The sequence below is a fragment of the Schistocerca cancellata genome, chromosome 4, assembly GCF_023864275.1.
Source record: "Schistocerca cancellata isolate TAMUIC-IGC-003103 chromosome 4, iqSchCanc2.1, whole genome shotgun sequence".
In the NCBI taxonomy this organism is placed as follows: domain Eukaryota; kingdom Metazoa; phylum Arthropoda; class Insecta; order Orthoptera; family Acrididae; genus Schistocerca; species Schistocerca cancellata.
The window spans coordinates 782,018,730-782,035,812 of record NC_064629.1 but is presented as its reverse complement, the minus strand read 5'-3'; the positions used below and the strand labels follow the sequence as shown (position 1 = coordinate 782,035,812).

Here is a 17,083-nt window from a genome sequence, read left to right as displayed (position 1 = left end):
ACAAAAATTAAATATTTCAGAGGACACTCGTGCTCCAACACGGAAAGAGGGACTTAGAAATACGGAAAAGCCACAAAATAGTAACACAGGGCATTTCGGAAATCATGAAAGAAATTGGCAAGGTGCACCGAATTTTGAGATGGAACCGCCGACACGACGTAACAATGACCGATATGCTACTCGCCGACACGATGATTTTGTCTATAAGCTGTTCATTACTACACGTAAATTCAAAACATTTAAGAATTCTGGCAACGACATTCATCCACAAGCGTGTCTCCATCAATTCTCTCCCAAATGGTCATTAGAGCACAGATTAGGATTTATGTGTGGCTATTTAGAGAATGAACCAGCTGTAAGAATGCGATCGGTCATTCACGATTGCCACAGTGAAGGAGAATTTTATCATGCCTTCCTCTCAGCATATTGGTCTCAAGCTACACAAGACCGAGTAAAACATAGCATCACAATGATGAAACATTTCGAACAATCTGAATTTTCCAGTCTTGTGAAGTATTTTGATGCCATGTTGCACAAGAATCAGTACCTGTCAAACCCATACAGCCCCTCAGAACTCATCCGCATTTGCTTAATCCAACTACCTGAACATTTACGACATATTATTTTGACAGGATGTTGCAAAGATGACATTGAAGCATTTCAGGGACTGTTACAACAATTGGAAATTGACACTGACAATCGCAGAACGCGGAAACAGGAACACAACAATTACAGGTCCCATCCGTCACAATTCCGCGATGAAAGAAATAATAACTGGACACGACAAGGCTATTCTCACAACACAAATCGTGACCAAACCAGACACCACCCGTATGACAACCATTGGCAGAGTAGTAATAATTACAGGGAAAGATCACCTCTCCGCGGTAGTGACTATCACAGAGACAATCAGAGAAAAAGACAATATGGGAACCAAAATAATTATTATCAAGGGAGACAATAACTTTAGACGCAACAGTCCAGCGCGCAGTTGCGATTCAGGGAGAAATTCTCCACCACGTGACCGACAAGAAAGAAACTATGGAATCTACCGACATGACGACAGACGATATGATCGTAACGACAGACCTGAGTTGCATCAGAACCGGCGGGATTCAAACAGGGCGGGGCCCTCTCGACAAGGTGAATTTGTAGAAGTTAGGTCTCCAAATCCCAATAACGACGCGCGCCAACAAAGAGACAATAGGCAATGACTCATACCGCTGGCAGCCACAAAACGTACCTATGAAACTGACGACGCAGCTGCCGTAGCTAGTAATTACGTAAAAATGGAAGACATTAGGGACATTTTACTCCAGGAACACGACGTAAAACATAACAACATTGCATATCCTGTGATTCACATTACAGTAAATGACGTAAAATTTACGGCAATACTTGACTCTGGCAGTCCCATTTCAGTAATTAGTGAAAGAGCCTTTAGCAAATGCAACAAATCGAACGTTTGACCCACACTTCCATTACGTAAGATTAAATTACACGATGCAATCGTTGGAAAAAGTGTAGATGTACGCCAACAAACCAACTTAGAATTCTTTTGCAAAAGCCACAGCTTCTCTATGAACTTTCTTATTGTTCCATTATTGTCGACGGAAATTATAATGGGAGTAGACTTTTTGAATGAATACAAGGCAATCTTAAACTTTCACGATGCTGAAATAAGGTTAGAGTTAGAAGGTAAGTCAATAGCTTTGAAATTTGAAGATTGGCTCTCAAACCATGACAAAGAAATGAATCGGCTTTACCTCCTGCTAGACAACAGTTCCGAATTTTCGACGGAACTTGACACTAACAATCACTCTGCAAGTACTGGCAGGGATGATATCGACGGCGCATTTGATAGTAATGAGTTAATTCAGAATAAAATTCAAACAATAGAGAATTGTAATGACACTGATAGGCAAGACCTTTTTGAGATTTTACAAGCACATTCCACAGTTTTTACTCACAAAACAGGAACAATCAAGGGATTTCAATACCAATTTCGTGTTCGTGAGCATACTAAATTTTGTGTTAGACCATACGTAATTCCGGCGCATTATAGGGACCGTGCTAGAACAGAAGTACAATCTATGCTTGACGAGGGCATTATTGAGACTGCAGTAAGCTCATACAACAATCCATTACATGTTGCTGAGAAGAGAAATGGATCGATCAGGCTTGTCTTAGATTCGAGACAAATCAGTACTATCATCATTCATGAAACAGACATACCGCAAACGTTAGAAGAACTCCTTCAAAATTTTAATGGTGTAAAAGTGTTGTCTTCTATTGATCTCAGAGCCACCTTTTATCAGATCGAACTTCATCCAGAATGTAGAAAATACACAGCTTTCCCTTGTTTCGGCGTTTGTTATCAGTTTCGGAAACTTCCTTTTGGTTTGAACATTTCTTCGGCAGCATTCATTCGCGGGCTAAATTCCATATTACCTGAGTTCTTAAAACGTCACATCACCTTATATGTGGACGATATTGTGATAGCAGAAGCCTCATGGGAACAACACAATCGCATCCTCAACAGCGTGTTACATATTTTTGCAGAATCTGGAATTACAGTTAACTTGGAAAAGTCTGAATTCGGTAGGTCAAAGATGAAGTTTTTGGGACATAATATTTCTTCTGAAGGCATTCAGCCGGATCCTGAAAAGTTAGAAGCAATCAGAGCCATTCCAGTTCCATCCACACAAAAAAAGTCCGCAGTTTTCTAGGTCTCGTAAATTTTTACCGTCGTTTTCTGAATATGCAAATTCTAGTTACACCAAAACTTTGTTCTCTCACTGGAAAAAATACTTTTTGGAACTGGGACGAACAAGCACAGTTGGAATTCAATTCTTTGAAAGAATCGCTACTTAACGCGCCAATACTAGTTCATCCAGATCTATCACAAGATTTCTGCCTTAGCACGGATTCTTCTTAAGTCGGTCTTGGTGCCCATTTATTTCAAGAAGCCACAGAAAATGACACTACTGTTCAGAAAACCATTGCTTTTGCTAGCCGAGTGCTAACAAAATCTGAAAAAAATTATTCCGTTACTGAATTAGAAGCTTTAGCTATCGTTTGGGCATTTAACAAATTCCGTTCCTTTCTTTCTGGTAAGCACGTAAAAGTACACAGTGATCATCGTGCATTACAATTTCTTATGTCTTCAAAATTAAATCATGACAGCTTAAAACGTTGGGCATTGTTTCTGCAAGAATTCCACTTCACAATAGTCTACATTCCCGGCAAGGAGAACATTGTTGCGGACGCACTGTCACGCGCACCGGCTGGGCTTGAGAAAAGTAACACAGAAGGCAACCTCGAGAAAAATTTCAGTATTCTTTACATTCAGAAAGTCGCCTTTGAAAACTTCATCTCCACATCTTTAAAGGACATTGCTCATGAACAGATAAAGATCCGACTTGGAAAGACATCAAAAGCAAATGGCATGAAAAGACACACACACACAGATTCGGCATTATTATCTGGTTAGAAACAACATACTGTTCAAACGCTGCACTGTTGATGACAAGCTATGGGTACTTTGCATTCCTGAAGATTTTGTTAATATGCTCATTTGGTACATTCATTTCAGCTATGCACATTTTGGCCCACGAAAATGTTATCATATTCTTCGGACGATTTGTTATTTTAACAATATGGAAAAGAGAATTCGAAGAGTCTTGTCTATTTGTAAACTTTCTCAAAAGGCGAAACCATCTACTATCTCACATCGTGCTCCGTTGTTTCCTATCATTCCTTCTAAATTAAAAGAATTTGCTGCTGTTGATCTCTTGGGACCCCTTGTTAGAACATCGAATGGATTTTCGTACGTTCTAGTCGCTGTTGAACTTACTTCAAAATTTGTTTCTCTAACTCGGTTACGTAAAGCCACTGGACGGTCTGTATCCAACGCCTTTGTTAAAAATTTCTTACGTGAAGTTGGCCACGTTGCTAAAGTCATTTCAGAAAACGTACCGCAATTCAGATCTGCTGTTTGGTCACGCATGCTTCGGAATCATAAAATCAAACTTGTTTTTATTTCATTGTACTCACCACATTGCAACTCCTCCGAACGGATTATGAAAGAAATCAATAAGCTGCGCAGACTTTATTGTCACAGAAAGCATCAGCATTGGGACAGATATTTACACTTATTTCAAAACGTGCTGAATGAAATGCCTCACGACTCCACTGCTTTACCACCTCTCTTGTACTGAAGAATGAAAAACCACCGAACAGAATCAGAGAGCTTGTACCTTTCCCGAATACACGTAAACTTCGACACAAAGACATAATTGATTTGGCTATTAAAAATATGAAATCTGCAGCAGACAAAAGGAGAAAACTACACGGTAAAGCAAATGCAAAGAAATTATATATTGGTCAAAAAGTTCTCATTAAAGCTCATTCATTGTCACATAAGAAGAAACACTTGAGTCACAAATTCTTTCTAGTTTACAATGGGCCTTACAGAATCCGACGTATACCACATGATAATTGCGTTGAAGTTGAAACTCTGCGTACTAGGAAGAGTAAAGGTTTACACCACATTTCACATGTAAAACCGTTTATTGAAAGATAATCTGCTTTTTAACTTTGTCTTTGCCATATAACTTTTCACTTTACATTACTAGTATGCTTTGTCAGACTTAGAATCTGTTAACATGCAACAATGTTTGAAGTTAAATATCCAGTCAAGAACCAAGAGAACTTATTTCAACAGAAATTACGAATGCATTGTTATAGTGAACAGACGACACAGTGTTGTTATTTGTACATTCTTGCTTGTTAGTTGCACGATTACATAATGACTATAAGGCTCACATACTTATAACATTTACCAGTACTGCTAATGAGATTTTAATGCAACATTTTGGTTTACTTGAAAATACATTCTGGATTTAAAGTACTTTCTGTGAGATACCATATGACACAGTGGTTAGTTTATGTGACAGCTACACAATTCTATCACGACACTACTAATGAGTGACAATTTACAATGTTGCTTTTGCGGTGCTTCTGTTTTATATCTGCACAGTTTTTCTGAATTATTCTGGAAAGTAAAACATGTTTTAGTAGTAACTTTTGTGGTATATCTACAATGAGACAGCCTTTTCCGTAGCACAACAATACGTTACAGCACAGTACTTTCTTCATCACGGCAATAAGCGTAATAACTAAGATATCTATACGCAAAGCATTTCACTTTTGTTTATCATGAGGTAAGTACATTGACTTCTGCAGAACTTAGCTTTCGGAGGACGATAACTACGACACTTCTACAGAGATGATAACTACGACACTTCTACAGAGATTATCTTACAACAAGACGCACAGTTTAGCGCTACAGTACACGTATTTGAGTGATTAATTTTGTACTTAAAACATTTATTTTTAAAGATATTTGAAGTACAATGATACAAAGGTTTTCCGTGATACATTTCATTCCATTGCTGTAATCTGTAACACCTGAGAGTATAATTACATGAATCCTTAGGGGGTACACGCCTACTTTGTGTACCATGTGTTTAGCAAGCACAAGGAGCCCTAGCTAATATGGTATTTGCTTATACAACTTTACACATGGGTACCATATTTCTCTAACACATAAATTACACAGCTATCTGATTATTTAACAGAGAAACAAACATTTTTTTACTACATCAGTGACACATGTTTACGCAATTACACTGATGGATAACTTCACACTTATGAAATTGTATTTTGTCTGTACCTTGTGAACTGTTCATATTTTTTCGGAACCATTGTGATACTATGAGGGCTTTGAATGATATATTTGGTATGGGATCACGATTTTTGAAGTACATTTGAGGTAGATGACACTATTTAAATGAGCAGAGAATTTTTTTTATGTTTTGAAATTATTGCAGAAAACTACGACGTTTTTGAGATTTGACTGAGGTGTTATGATGTTATTATTACAATGACGATGTGTATTATGCTGTTGAGGTATGTTTATAATCAATAAGCTGAGAATCGTACTTTAAGAGATATGAAATGTGTGTAAATGCGTGAATGTATCACAATGCAGGCGAAAATTTTTTGGACACTTTTATATTTATAGGATTTTGTTTCTACTTATTCGTAACGCAAATTCTCGACCTGCAAAATTTTTTTTATATGAGACTGACACTGCTGTCGTAAATATTTCGGTAAGAAAGTTAAGTGACCTTCACGTAAAGCGTCGTGGACGCCCAGCTGTGTCACCTGCCTGGAGAAAAAGCCATTAGGTGAAAAAAAAAGAGAGACCATTAACCTCGCTATTGACATTCCTTTGTAAAAAGCATCGCAAATACGACACGCTCATTGCTTGGAAACATATGATTATATTGTGGAGCGTGTACTTTGTGCTACTTACTGAAATGCTTATAAACTGATGGGAAATATTCTTACATCTGCACACCTGATTATGACAAGTGTCTTTCTACGAGAGTTGAGAGAATTTCTACTAACTTACGAAATGTCACATGACTATTGAATGATATTTTTATGCTTTGCTTTTCATAGTTGCTTATTTCATTTGATATCTGGTTTCCAGCTGTGTTGCAGCATTGGTTTTATAAAATTAAATTAAATTCATTTGCTAATGTGAACACTTTCTGTCAACAGATCTATTAAACAATAATTTTATGATCCATGTTCTTCGAAAAAGGAGCACTTGGAAAGGAAAGAACAATAAGAAGGGATTAATAACAGTTACTGCACACATAATTTTCTTTTCAACTACTTGGTAGTTTTTTTTTTGGTAGAATAACTTCTTGTGGTGCACCACTTTAATGACATAGATATTAAGATGTGAATAGACATTTCCCTTTTCTGCATTGTTGTCTTTAGTGTAAAATTTTTTTCTGCTTGAGCTTTGTCATGTTTAGATATATGTTATTGCGTTTGCTGCTGCTGTTTGCCAGGCATAGCGGTACTAAATTTCACTTTGTATTACTCTGTTAAGCCAGTTTTACTACTGATTTATTTTTCTTGTTGCTGCACATTGGCTCATATTATTTGTAATATTGCAATTTCTCTGCTAATTTAGATTTACTGCTGCTTGCTTTGCCAATTTGCATTTTTTTGCCCTTGCAGTTTGCGTTAATTTGTTGTGTGCTGCTGCATTGCCTCGTCCATTGGTATATATATCTGAGCTCAGCAGATTTAAGTTAGCTTAAGATGGGGTAGACTATATAAGAAACTAACTATGATGAAATGGAAGAAATGCATTGAGAAGCTATAAGAAAATGGTTTGGCCAGAAAAGTAGTGTACAGTGGAGAAAAACTATTTTTGAAAGAGGATGTGAACAGAATACAGAAAGCATGCTTGGATAGGATTTTTTTGGTGGAAACAAATGTTGAAATAAGAGGAAAGCTCTATGGAATGAAGGTTTGGGTTGGACTGCAGTACCAAATGTCACACGGAAAACAAACCCTGTCCTGTACTTCTGTGTTATTATGCTATGTGAATTTGTGTTTTTCTTGTCTTTATGCCGGCCGCGGTGGTCTAGCGGTTCTAGGCGCGCAGTCCGGAACCGCGCGACTGCTACGGTCGCAGGTTCGAATCCTGCCTCGGGCATGGATGTGTGTGATGTCCTTAGGTTAGTTAGGTTTAAGTAGTTCTAAGTTCTAGGGGACTGATGACCACAGATGTTAAGTCCCATAGTGCTCAGAGCCATTTGAACCATTTGAACCTGTCTTTATGTGTTTAGCTAATAGGAGTTATGTTGTAGAATTTTTCTAATAATATGTTATTTACTTTGTAGAGATGTTTAGACATTATTAATTCTGTTCTGTTTCAATGCTCAAGTGTGAAATTAATGTTTCGAAAACTATTCTCATTATTTTATATATTTACTTATGTCATAAGTCCTGTAACACTGATGTAGCCTATTGTGCGCCTGTTTTACTACAAATGTTATCTGTATTGTTATGTTCTTTAATGATGTATTTTGTGCCTTTGCTATTGTATTCTTATGTTATCAAATTGTAATTGACACAAGTTCATCAAATTAAGTAACTTGTAAGTTACATTTCACTGCACACGTTTCTGTTGGTCATAGTATATGGACAATATGTGAGATGTAGGGACTGATAGTGTTTGCACGTGTGTTAATAATTCAGCAAGGGACTGGATAACAGCATTGCTGGTTCTAAGGACATTTCAAAAAAAATTTTTTGTGAGTGCACAAGTGGTGGTTCATGGACTTGCTATATTGTCCAAAAGACTCTTCTATGGTGATTGTGCACCTGCACAGTCGCAACGGATGGCTGCTAGCCATCTCTACAAGGACTACAGTGGGTCTACACCTTTGATGACTCACCAAAAATGGCTCTGAGCACTATGGGACTTAACATCTAAGGTCATCAGTCCCCTAGAACTTAGAACTACTTAAACCTAACTAACCTAAGGACATCACACACATCCATGCCCGAGGCAGGATTCGGACCAGCGACCGTAGCGGTCACGCGGTTCCAGACTGAAGCGCCTAGAACCACACGGTCACACAGGCCGGCAATGACTCACCAATACCATTATTTCTACAAGGACTGCAGAGGGTCTGCGCCTCTGGTGGCCCACCACTACCGTAATCTCTACCGGACTACAGTGGGTCTGCTCTGTGACGACCTATCTACCAATATTCTTCAAAACTTCGACTAACTCTGCTGTGGGTTTGCTCTGTTGTGGCCCATTACCTGTCTGCATGTCAAGAGTCAGCACTGTCTTTCCGTTGGAAGGACAACACTACTTCTTCAAGACTGCATGGAAATCCACTCCTTCCGTGTGCATTTTCTTTTACTGCTCAGACTTTGAGAAAAAAAAAAACACTGCAATTTTACTGTGATGAATGATCAGGACTGTCTTTATGGACTGTGAGAAAATTTTAGCTTTTGACCAACATTGTATCAATAAGTGTGTGCATTTGATTTCTTTGTTATTGTAATTATGAAAACTTTTTTTGAAATCTGTATTGGCTACTGACCAAAACAATTTGTAAAATTTTTTGCGGGGAGTATGGGGGCTATGTAAGTAGGCTGTTTAGGTTTTTATATTGGTAACGCCACGTAGAGCTCTGTATGAAAATCACTGGCTGTGCTGTGTGCAGTCTGTGGCTGGTTTGCATTGTTGTTGGCCATTGTAGTGTCGTGCAGTTGGCTGTTAACAGCGCGTAGCGTTGCGCAGTTGGAGGTGAGCCTCCAGCAGTGGTGGATGTGGGGAGAGAACTGGCGGAGTTTTGAAATTTGTAAGAGTGGATGTCATGTACTGCTATATATATTATGACTTTTGAACACTATTGAGGTAAATACATTGTTTGTTCTCTATCAAAATCTTTCATTTGCTAATTATGCCTATCAGTAGTTAGTGCCTTCAGTAGTTTGAATCTTTTATTTAGCTGGCAGTAGTGGCGCTCGCTGTATTGCAGTAGTTCGAGTAATGAAGATTTTTGGTGAGGTAAGTGATTTGTGAAAGGTATAGGTTAATGTTAGTCAGGGCCATTCTTTTGTAGGGATTTTTGAAAGTCAGATTGTGTTGCGCTGAAAATACTGTGTGTCAGTTTAAGCACAGTCATGTATAATTTTTCTAAGGGGACGTTTCAAACGTACAGTGCGTGGCGGACAGTACCCTACACCACTACTAGTCATTTCCTTTCCTGTTCCACACGCAAATAGAGAGAGGGAAGAACAACTATCTAAGTGCCCCCGTTGAGTTCCAATATCTCGTATCTAATCTTCGTCGTCCTGGCGGTATGTTGACGACAGCAGAATCGTTCTGCAGTCAGCTTCAAATGCTGGTTCTCTAAATTTTCTCAATACTGTTCCTCGAAAAGAACGTCGTCTGCTCTCCAGTGATTCCCATTTCAGCCTCTGAAGCATCTCCGTAGTACTTGAATGTTTTTAGAACCTACCGGTAACAAATGTAGCAACCCGCCTCTGAATTGCTTCGACGTCATTCCTTTCTCCGACCTGATGCGGATCCCAAACACTCTAACAGTGCTCAAGAATAGGTCGCACTAGCGTCCTATACCGGTCTCCCTCACAGATAAACTACAAACCGCAGATGGTGTCTCCCGTCAAAAGTGTCACATCGTTTCATATAAGTTAGATGGTCCTAAATTATGTAGTAAAAAATTGAAAAAGTACACATCCAGATTTTCTTAAATTTTGGTGACTATATTAGACTTTTTGCTACTGGATTTGGCCTCAGTTCTGTCTCGGCTCCTGCCTGAATAATTAATACCTGTGACATCATAATATGGGCACTGAACGAGTACATTAATTCATTTATTACGGAATAAAATGTGCGAGTTTTTGGTTTTAGGGTTTCGAAAGGCTGACAGAAATTTACGTGAATTTTTCTTTGTGACTGCGTGATTTGAAAAGCCTATTGTGTGTCAGTTTGATGAAGTTTTCGAGGCACTGAAGTTTCATTTATCACGCCGCTTAAGCTTTGATGCAAAATAATAAGATCTCTGGTTTATTAGAATTATGTGTTTGAGATTTGTGGACTTCATTTCACGACAGTTTGAACGGAAATGAGCTGCTTAAGGTCTTTCTAAGGCTAAACGAACTTTATATCCTTTCTGAAGTGAAGAATTATAAAGTAAATGTTCTGATCAGTTTTCGAGTGACAGTTCTTAATCACAAGACAGAAACGATCTTTGCAACGAACGTGAAACTTATATCGACGACAATAAAAGTATCTTTGGATATTTTAAGTTTCTCGGCATACAATATTACTTTCAAAAGGATATCGTTTCCAGGAAATAATTCTGATTTAAAATGTTTAGAAGTTAAAGTATTAACTAAGACAGAAAGCGTAGAGTGATGGAACTCATGATTAGTGAATTTATTACGGACTTTTCCACAAATAAATATTGATAGACCAGAGAAAATTTACGGCGTATTGTCCACATCGAGCGAATATCTATGAGTTACTATACAAACAAGATACCGACAAGCCGTGATAAGGCAATTTTATTATCTCAAATATTTCAAAAGCTATTGCTAACAACAAGCTTACGTCCTGGTCAAAAATGAACCTGCAAATTGATTAAAAATTTATCTTGGAAAGTATTCAGTGGTACGAATTCCACATTATTGCAACAATGCATCGTATCAGATAGGCGTTACATTTCGTCGACCAGTAAGAAAATCTGACCGGCCACTGAAAAATGCGTTTGTTGCTACCATAGGCGTTCAGTGGTTCCTCAGCCCTTTAGTGCCTTCTTGATTTGGTATTACTACAAAGCTTTTGAGTATATGAGATTCTGAGTTAACTTCTGTTCACAGACGTTTATGTTTTGGTCCAACACCTTTTTCCTTAATAGCAATACGGCTTTGACATTGTGGTTAAAATCTTGTTCACTAACATGGCGTGATGATTGTTGCTTTGTAGATTGTTTCTGAAGTTGTGACTCTTGTAATTCTGACTGCTGTTGCTAATGCCGTGGCTAGTTTAGCTACTGTTGTTGTTGTTGTTGTTGTTGTTGCTGCTGCTGCTGCTGTAGGATCTACTCTGACTGCTGCTGTTGCTATTGCATTACCGCTACTGGCTACAGTGTAAGGTGATGTACGGCAGCCCGGTAACAGGATTGTGTCGCTGCCTGCATAATCTGACCTGTGTCGGGGGGATCCCCGTGTTCTCTCTGTTAACGGACGGCGCTAATCAGGAGGTAGTATCACATGACACTAAGAGGCGCGAACGTCAACACAGATGCGATAGCACCACGATGTTTTACCGCACTCGAATGTGTCGCGGCGTGAAATGGAACCACATGTCAAACTTAGTCGCTGTTCACATTTCACAGATCACTGCTGAGGCCTAATAATGTAATAATAATGGAATTTATTTAATTAATATTTAATAAAAATTTGATAACGGAGCGGTCGTGAGAGCCATGTGCTTCTACGGGTATTCGTTGCCGATGTGTTCTTGTCAGTTACATACAGTGCACGTTCTCGGCTGACGTTATATACGATAACATAAAGCACAGCAACCATTAACATTAGGAACTGCCGGAATATGCTTTTGCACCCCACTGTTTGCCTGACACCATTTAATATCTGGATGGCATCGGCTATCTTAGTAAAAAGAAGTGTTCGATATTTCTCAGTGTACGCATCTCTACCCACGCCTAAATACATTGACCATTTCGGCAAAGTGATACATTTTGCAGTTAGGTCACAATAATTTGTTAGTTTGCAATACAATACAGGTCTCTAACAATACATAGGCAAAGTTCAGCTTAAATCCTACATGTCTGCCGGCTGTCTTCTTCATCGATATTCTGACTTTTTCAATTCACCGTCAGTGAAACACACAGGAAATTCTTAACTTGATTACTACCAAAACAACACTACGAAGTAAATTGTTTCACAATCTATGACCTTCAAAAACACTTTCAACATAGAAAACCAGACAAAATTATAAAAATGACAAACACCTACAAGATTATATTAAACCACAGCACCCAAATGTCGAAGACTGCTGCCACTCTCAAAGCTGGATCTGCCGTTCGTTCTCGCTCTGAGCAATAAGAAACCTTTGTATTTCGCATATTTCGTTATAGCGACGACCGAAAGTGTATTCTCTCGTCCATATTTTCAGTTCTTGCTTACTGTATCTGTGAATAATGACAGCGCGTTCTATCTGCAGAAAACCTTTTGCGTAATCTTAGAGTAGTTCTACAATACCGAAGTCATCATTTTCGTCAACGATCACTTCTTCCGAGTGTTCCTCAACGTAAATTTAAAAAAAAATGGTAATTCGTGTCAGGTTTTAATGCTGTTACGTACGAAAGGACTTTTATATGCACGCTAATAAATATCAAGTGTTGCAGTGTTGACAATAGGACGAGCCGGCCGGGGTGGCCGAGCGGTTCTAGGCGCTACAGTCTGGAACCACGCGACCGCTACGGTCGCAGGTTCTAATCCTGCCTCGGGCATGGATGTGTGTGATGTCCTTAGGTTAGTTAGGTTTAAGTAGTTCTAAGTTCTAGGGGACTGATGACCTTAGAAGTTAAGTCCCATAGTGCTCAGAGCCATTTGAACCATTTGACAATAGGACGAATATCACTATTTTTATGACTCGATCCACCGAAGTTGTACATTAACTGTACATAGCTACAATGAAACGAATCTAACTAGTGATTAGTAACACTATAGCAAATCTCACTGTACCTACAGTATGTATCATGGTTCAACTAGAAGCACTGTGCACTTCCACTCCTCCGACTTGCAAAACAGGTCTCAAACGGATGAATCTGCCGTCTAATGTGAATTTAGAATCGTGATTCAAACTGGCTGTTTTAACAAAGCTATGGCGTTTCCAGAGGTTAGGTAATTTGCAAGTATACGTAAAACCCTTAACGTCATAAGAAGACTTAGCAGCAGATTGATGAATTGAAAACTAATTCGTATAGCCACATAGGCACAGTTAGAGCTTACCATTGTCTCTTTATTCAGTGGTGATCCACCTGTGAAAGTGTGTTACTGTCATGAAACCATAACTCAAGAATGCTTCTGAACTAACAGTAATCAGCGTTATAATGTAAACCTTGGAAATAGATTGCTCGGAAATTGTGAAATATGGGCCGGGCCTTATTCATATATAATAAAATATATAAGTTGCAGCTGCTCGGAAACGAGAACGGAGTCCGGGCTTCCTTTCCCTTAACCTCAATAATCGATAATCAACATTATGTTAAAGATGTGCCCAACACTGCAAGTAGTGAAGTCTCACAGTAAATAAATAACGTGATAAAGCTGAACGGAGGTCTTTCAAAACTCATTTCAGTAATAGAAGTGGATAGACGGAGGTCTTAGAAACGTTTTAAAACGGGGAGCTCCTTCCGCATTATCGTGAAATAAGGGAAACCGTGCCAACGATATGATACGCAAATTGGGGTAGCAATCATTAAAACAAAGGCGTCTTTCGTTGCGGCAGGAAATTTCAGTCACCAACTTTCTCCTACGAATACGAAAATATAGGGAGAAATGATCGTCATAATAAAATAAAAGTGATCAGAGCTCGCACGGAAGGATTTAAGTGTTCGTTTTTCCTGTACGCTGTTCGAGAAGAACAGTAGAGAAATAGCTTGAAGGTAGCTCGACGAAACCTCCGTCAAGCACTTAATTGTGAATTGCAGAATAATCATGTAGATGTATATTGTTAGATTCGTTTGCCAGAGAACTGTCGTGCTGATCAAATTTTCCGTACTTTCAGAAACGTAAAATTATTGTTGTCGTTTTCCTTCCCTTTTGCAGCTTTGTCCCGCTCTGTCGGTAACTACTTTGCCTGCTTTACCACTTGTGACATGTTTAGTGCCCCTTGCTCTCTTCTTAGATTATTGCTTGCGTGTATTTGCTATCATTTCCCTCCATCTAGACCATATCGCAAATACGGTAACCTCAAGTTATCGTATACTGAAAAGATTTATGTCTGTACAGCGAGTTTGTTGGTACGCAATCAAACTGAGTTATAGCTGTTTTGATAGATTAAAAGTTTGTGTTATACGTTCAAGTTAAAAACATTCCAACACAAGCGAACCCTGTTTTCGAGAATCGCCAAATTCTATAATGGTTCAAATGGCTCTGAGCACTATGGGACTTAACATCTGTGGTCATCAGTCCCCTAGAACTTAGAACTACTTAAACCTAACTAACCTAAGGACATGACATACATCCATGCCCGAGGCAGGATTCGAACCTGCGACCGTAGCAGTCGCGCGGTTCCGGACTGAGCGCCTAGAACCGCTCGGCCACCTCGGCCGGCCCAAATACTATACCAAATCCTACTATACCTGAGTACTTACTCCTGCTACAAACTGGATCCCATACAGCTCTTTCTTCTAAATAAAATTACATTCCAATTTCTTAAGGATTATTCCAGAAATCTGAAAAAGAGTTGTCAATATGCAAATGAATTGTAACTCTACTTTTAAAGTTGGGGATATTGGAGGAGTACTTTACTGAGTACTATTACAAAGGCGATTATAAATTTCTGCATCAGGAAAGTACTGCGTATACTGAGAATCAAATGAAATGACTGGGGTTATACGTGTAGGGCACACTGTCATATCCTAGGCTAGTTCATATTCAACCCATGACGGACCTCTTGAAGTGTTTGGAGATGTTCATTAAGAACAATGTACTGTTGTAAACACTAAATATGTTACACTGGGAGAGTGCCAGTCAATCGCAAAGGAATTGGGGTGTATAAACTGTGACAGAACTGAAGTCCACATTTTCGAAACCACGTAATTGTCCCCTATTCCGACTTAAAATATGGTTCAAAGGTGTCTGCGACTTTCTTCTTTCGCAGCTCACTGCGATATCACCCACGTCTTCTACGACGCTTCAAGCAGCAAAATTTCCACGCATGTGAAATAAAGGCCACAGCTCAGAAGGTCATGCGACGTGTAAAATTGGTTAATCGTGTCACATTAGTACCAAATCTCTCCGCAATTCTGCCCGATGCCACCGTGGACTTGTCATACGATGGGACCGTAGCCACAGCCCCTCTTTACCCACATTTTACCCCTTCTTTTGACACCTCTGTGATGAAGGTCAGAGCAGCAATGCGCAGGGTTGAAATCATGCGGTTTTCCTATGAGTGGCTGAGGAAAACATTTCAGACACACCGCAGCTCAGAACCGAAAAGAGAAGGCCTTAGAGGATGGCATAAAGTGCGTCAGTAAAAACACCCCTTTCCTGGGGACGTTGATTCTCACGTATTTCGTGAGTGAAAACGACGGTTCGCAGTGCAGGGAACAAAACGACGCCGTTATTGACATTTGGCACTGTTGACACCTCCTGAGCGATTAAATCCTTCTGAGTGGACACGACGGGGCGGTAACCACATTGAATGTGATCTGGAGTGCAGTTCAAATGCAATTTTTGCTCTGGGCACGTGGTAGAATCGCTAGGGACCGTTCTAAACAATTCGACGAACTTTGAGCGTGATCCGAAGCAGCAAAGGGTCTTTACGCTTTTTCAGTACTCCTGTTTCACTCCATCCTGTGGTGTGATCATGGAGGGGTGTGTTATTTACACAGGTTGAAGCGGCAAAGGATCCTTCTAAGTCTCCCAGTTCGGCAAAATCCTTGGTGGCTCCCGCTCACATTTGTTGAATATTTTAAAAATGTGCATTTACAGAGAAAACATGAGATATACCACTAGTCGACTCTAGAGAGACAACTGGAAGCGAAAGTGAGTTTTACCTACCTGCAGGCGCCTTGGAATACTTCATAGGTTGTCTCTGTAAAGGTACATTCTCAAAATACTCAATAAATTTTGGGCGGATGTCACCAAGGGTTTTAATAATACGTTTATTAACGAATCTGCCAACAGTTGCAGTACTTATATTTGGAAACTAGTTTCAAATCTCAAAGGTTCATTTTCAAGCCTGGCCTACTGATGCTGCATTGAAAGTGTCTGATCTTAATAACGAACATCGAAGTGGCACCACATGCCTTACAAAATGTTTGCAGAATGAATGTCACAATCCACACGTGCCTCTTAGCAAGTCAGAATCAAGTAAAAAGTTTGATTTTGAGTCTGAATTTGAAAGTTTGATTTTGAGTCTGAATTTGATCCTGACTTGCTAAGAGGCACGTGTAGATTGTGATATTCTTCAAACATTTTATAAAGCATGTGTTGGCAATTCGGAGTTCATTACTAAGATTAGGCACTTTCAGTGCAGGCACAATAGGCCAGGTTTGAAAATGAACCTGTAAGTTTTGAAATTGCCACCGGCCTTGCCACAGTGGTAACACCGGTTCCCGTCCGATCACCGAAGTTAAGCGTTGTCGGGCTGGGCTAGCACTTGGATGAGTGACCATCCGGTCTGCCGAGCGCTGTTGGCAAGCGGGGTGCTCTCAGCCCTTGTGAGGCAAATTGAGGAGCTACTTGATTAGGAAGTAGAGGCTCCGGTCACGAAAACTGACAACGTCCTGGAGAGCGGTGTGCTGACTACACGCCCCTCCATATCCGCATCCAGTGACGCCTGTAGGCTGAGGATGACACGGCGGTCGGTCAATACCGTTAAGATATTTCGGGGCCTGTTCAGCCG

The 17,083-nt window shown here is 39.6% G+C and overlaps 1 pseudogene; it reads left to right on the top strand.

Annotated features, from left to right (window-relative positions):
• The first annotated feature begins 16,759 nt into the window (after window positions 1-16,759).
• On the top strand, window positions 16,760-16,877 carry LOC126185945 (5S ribosomal RNA; annotated as a pseudogene).
• The last annotated feature ends 206 nt before the right edge of the window (window positions 16,878-17,083 follow it).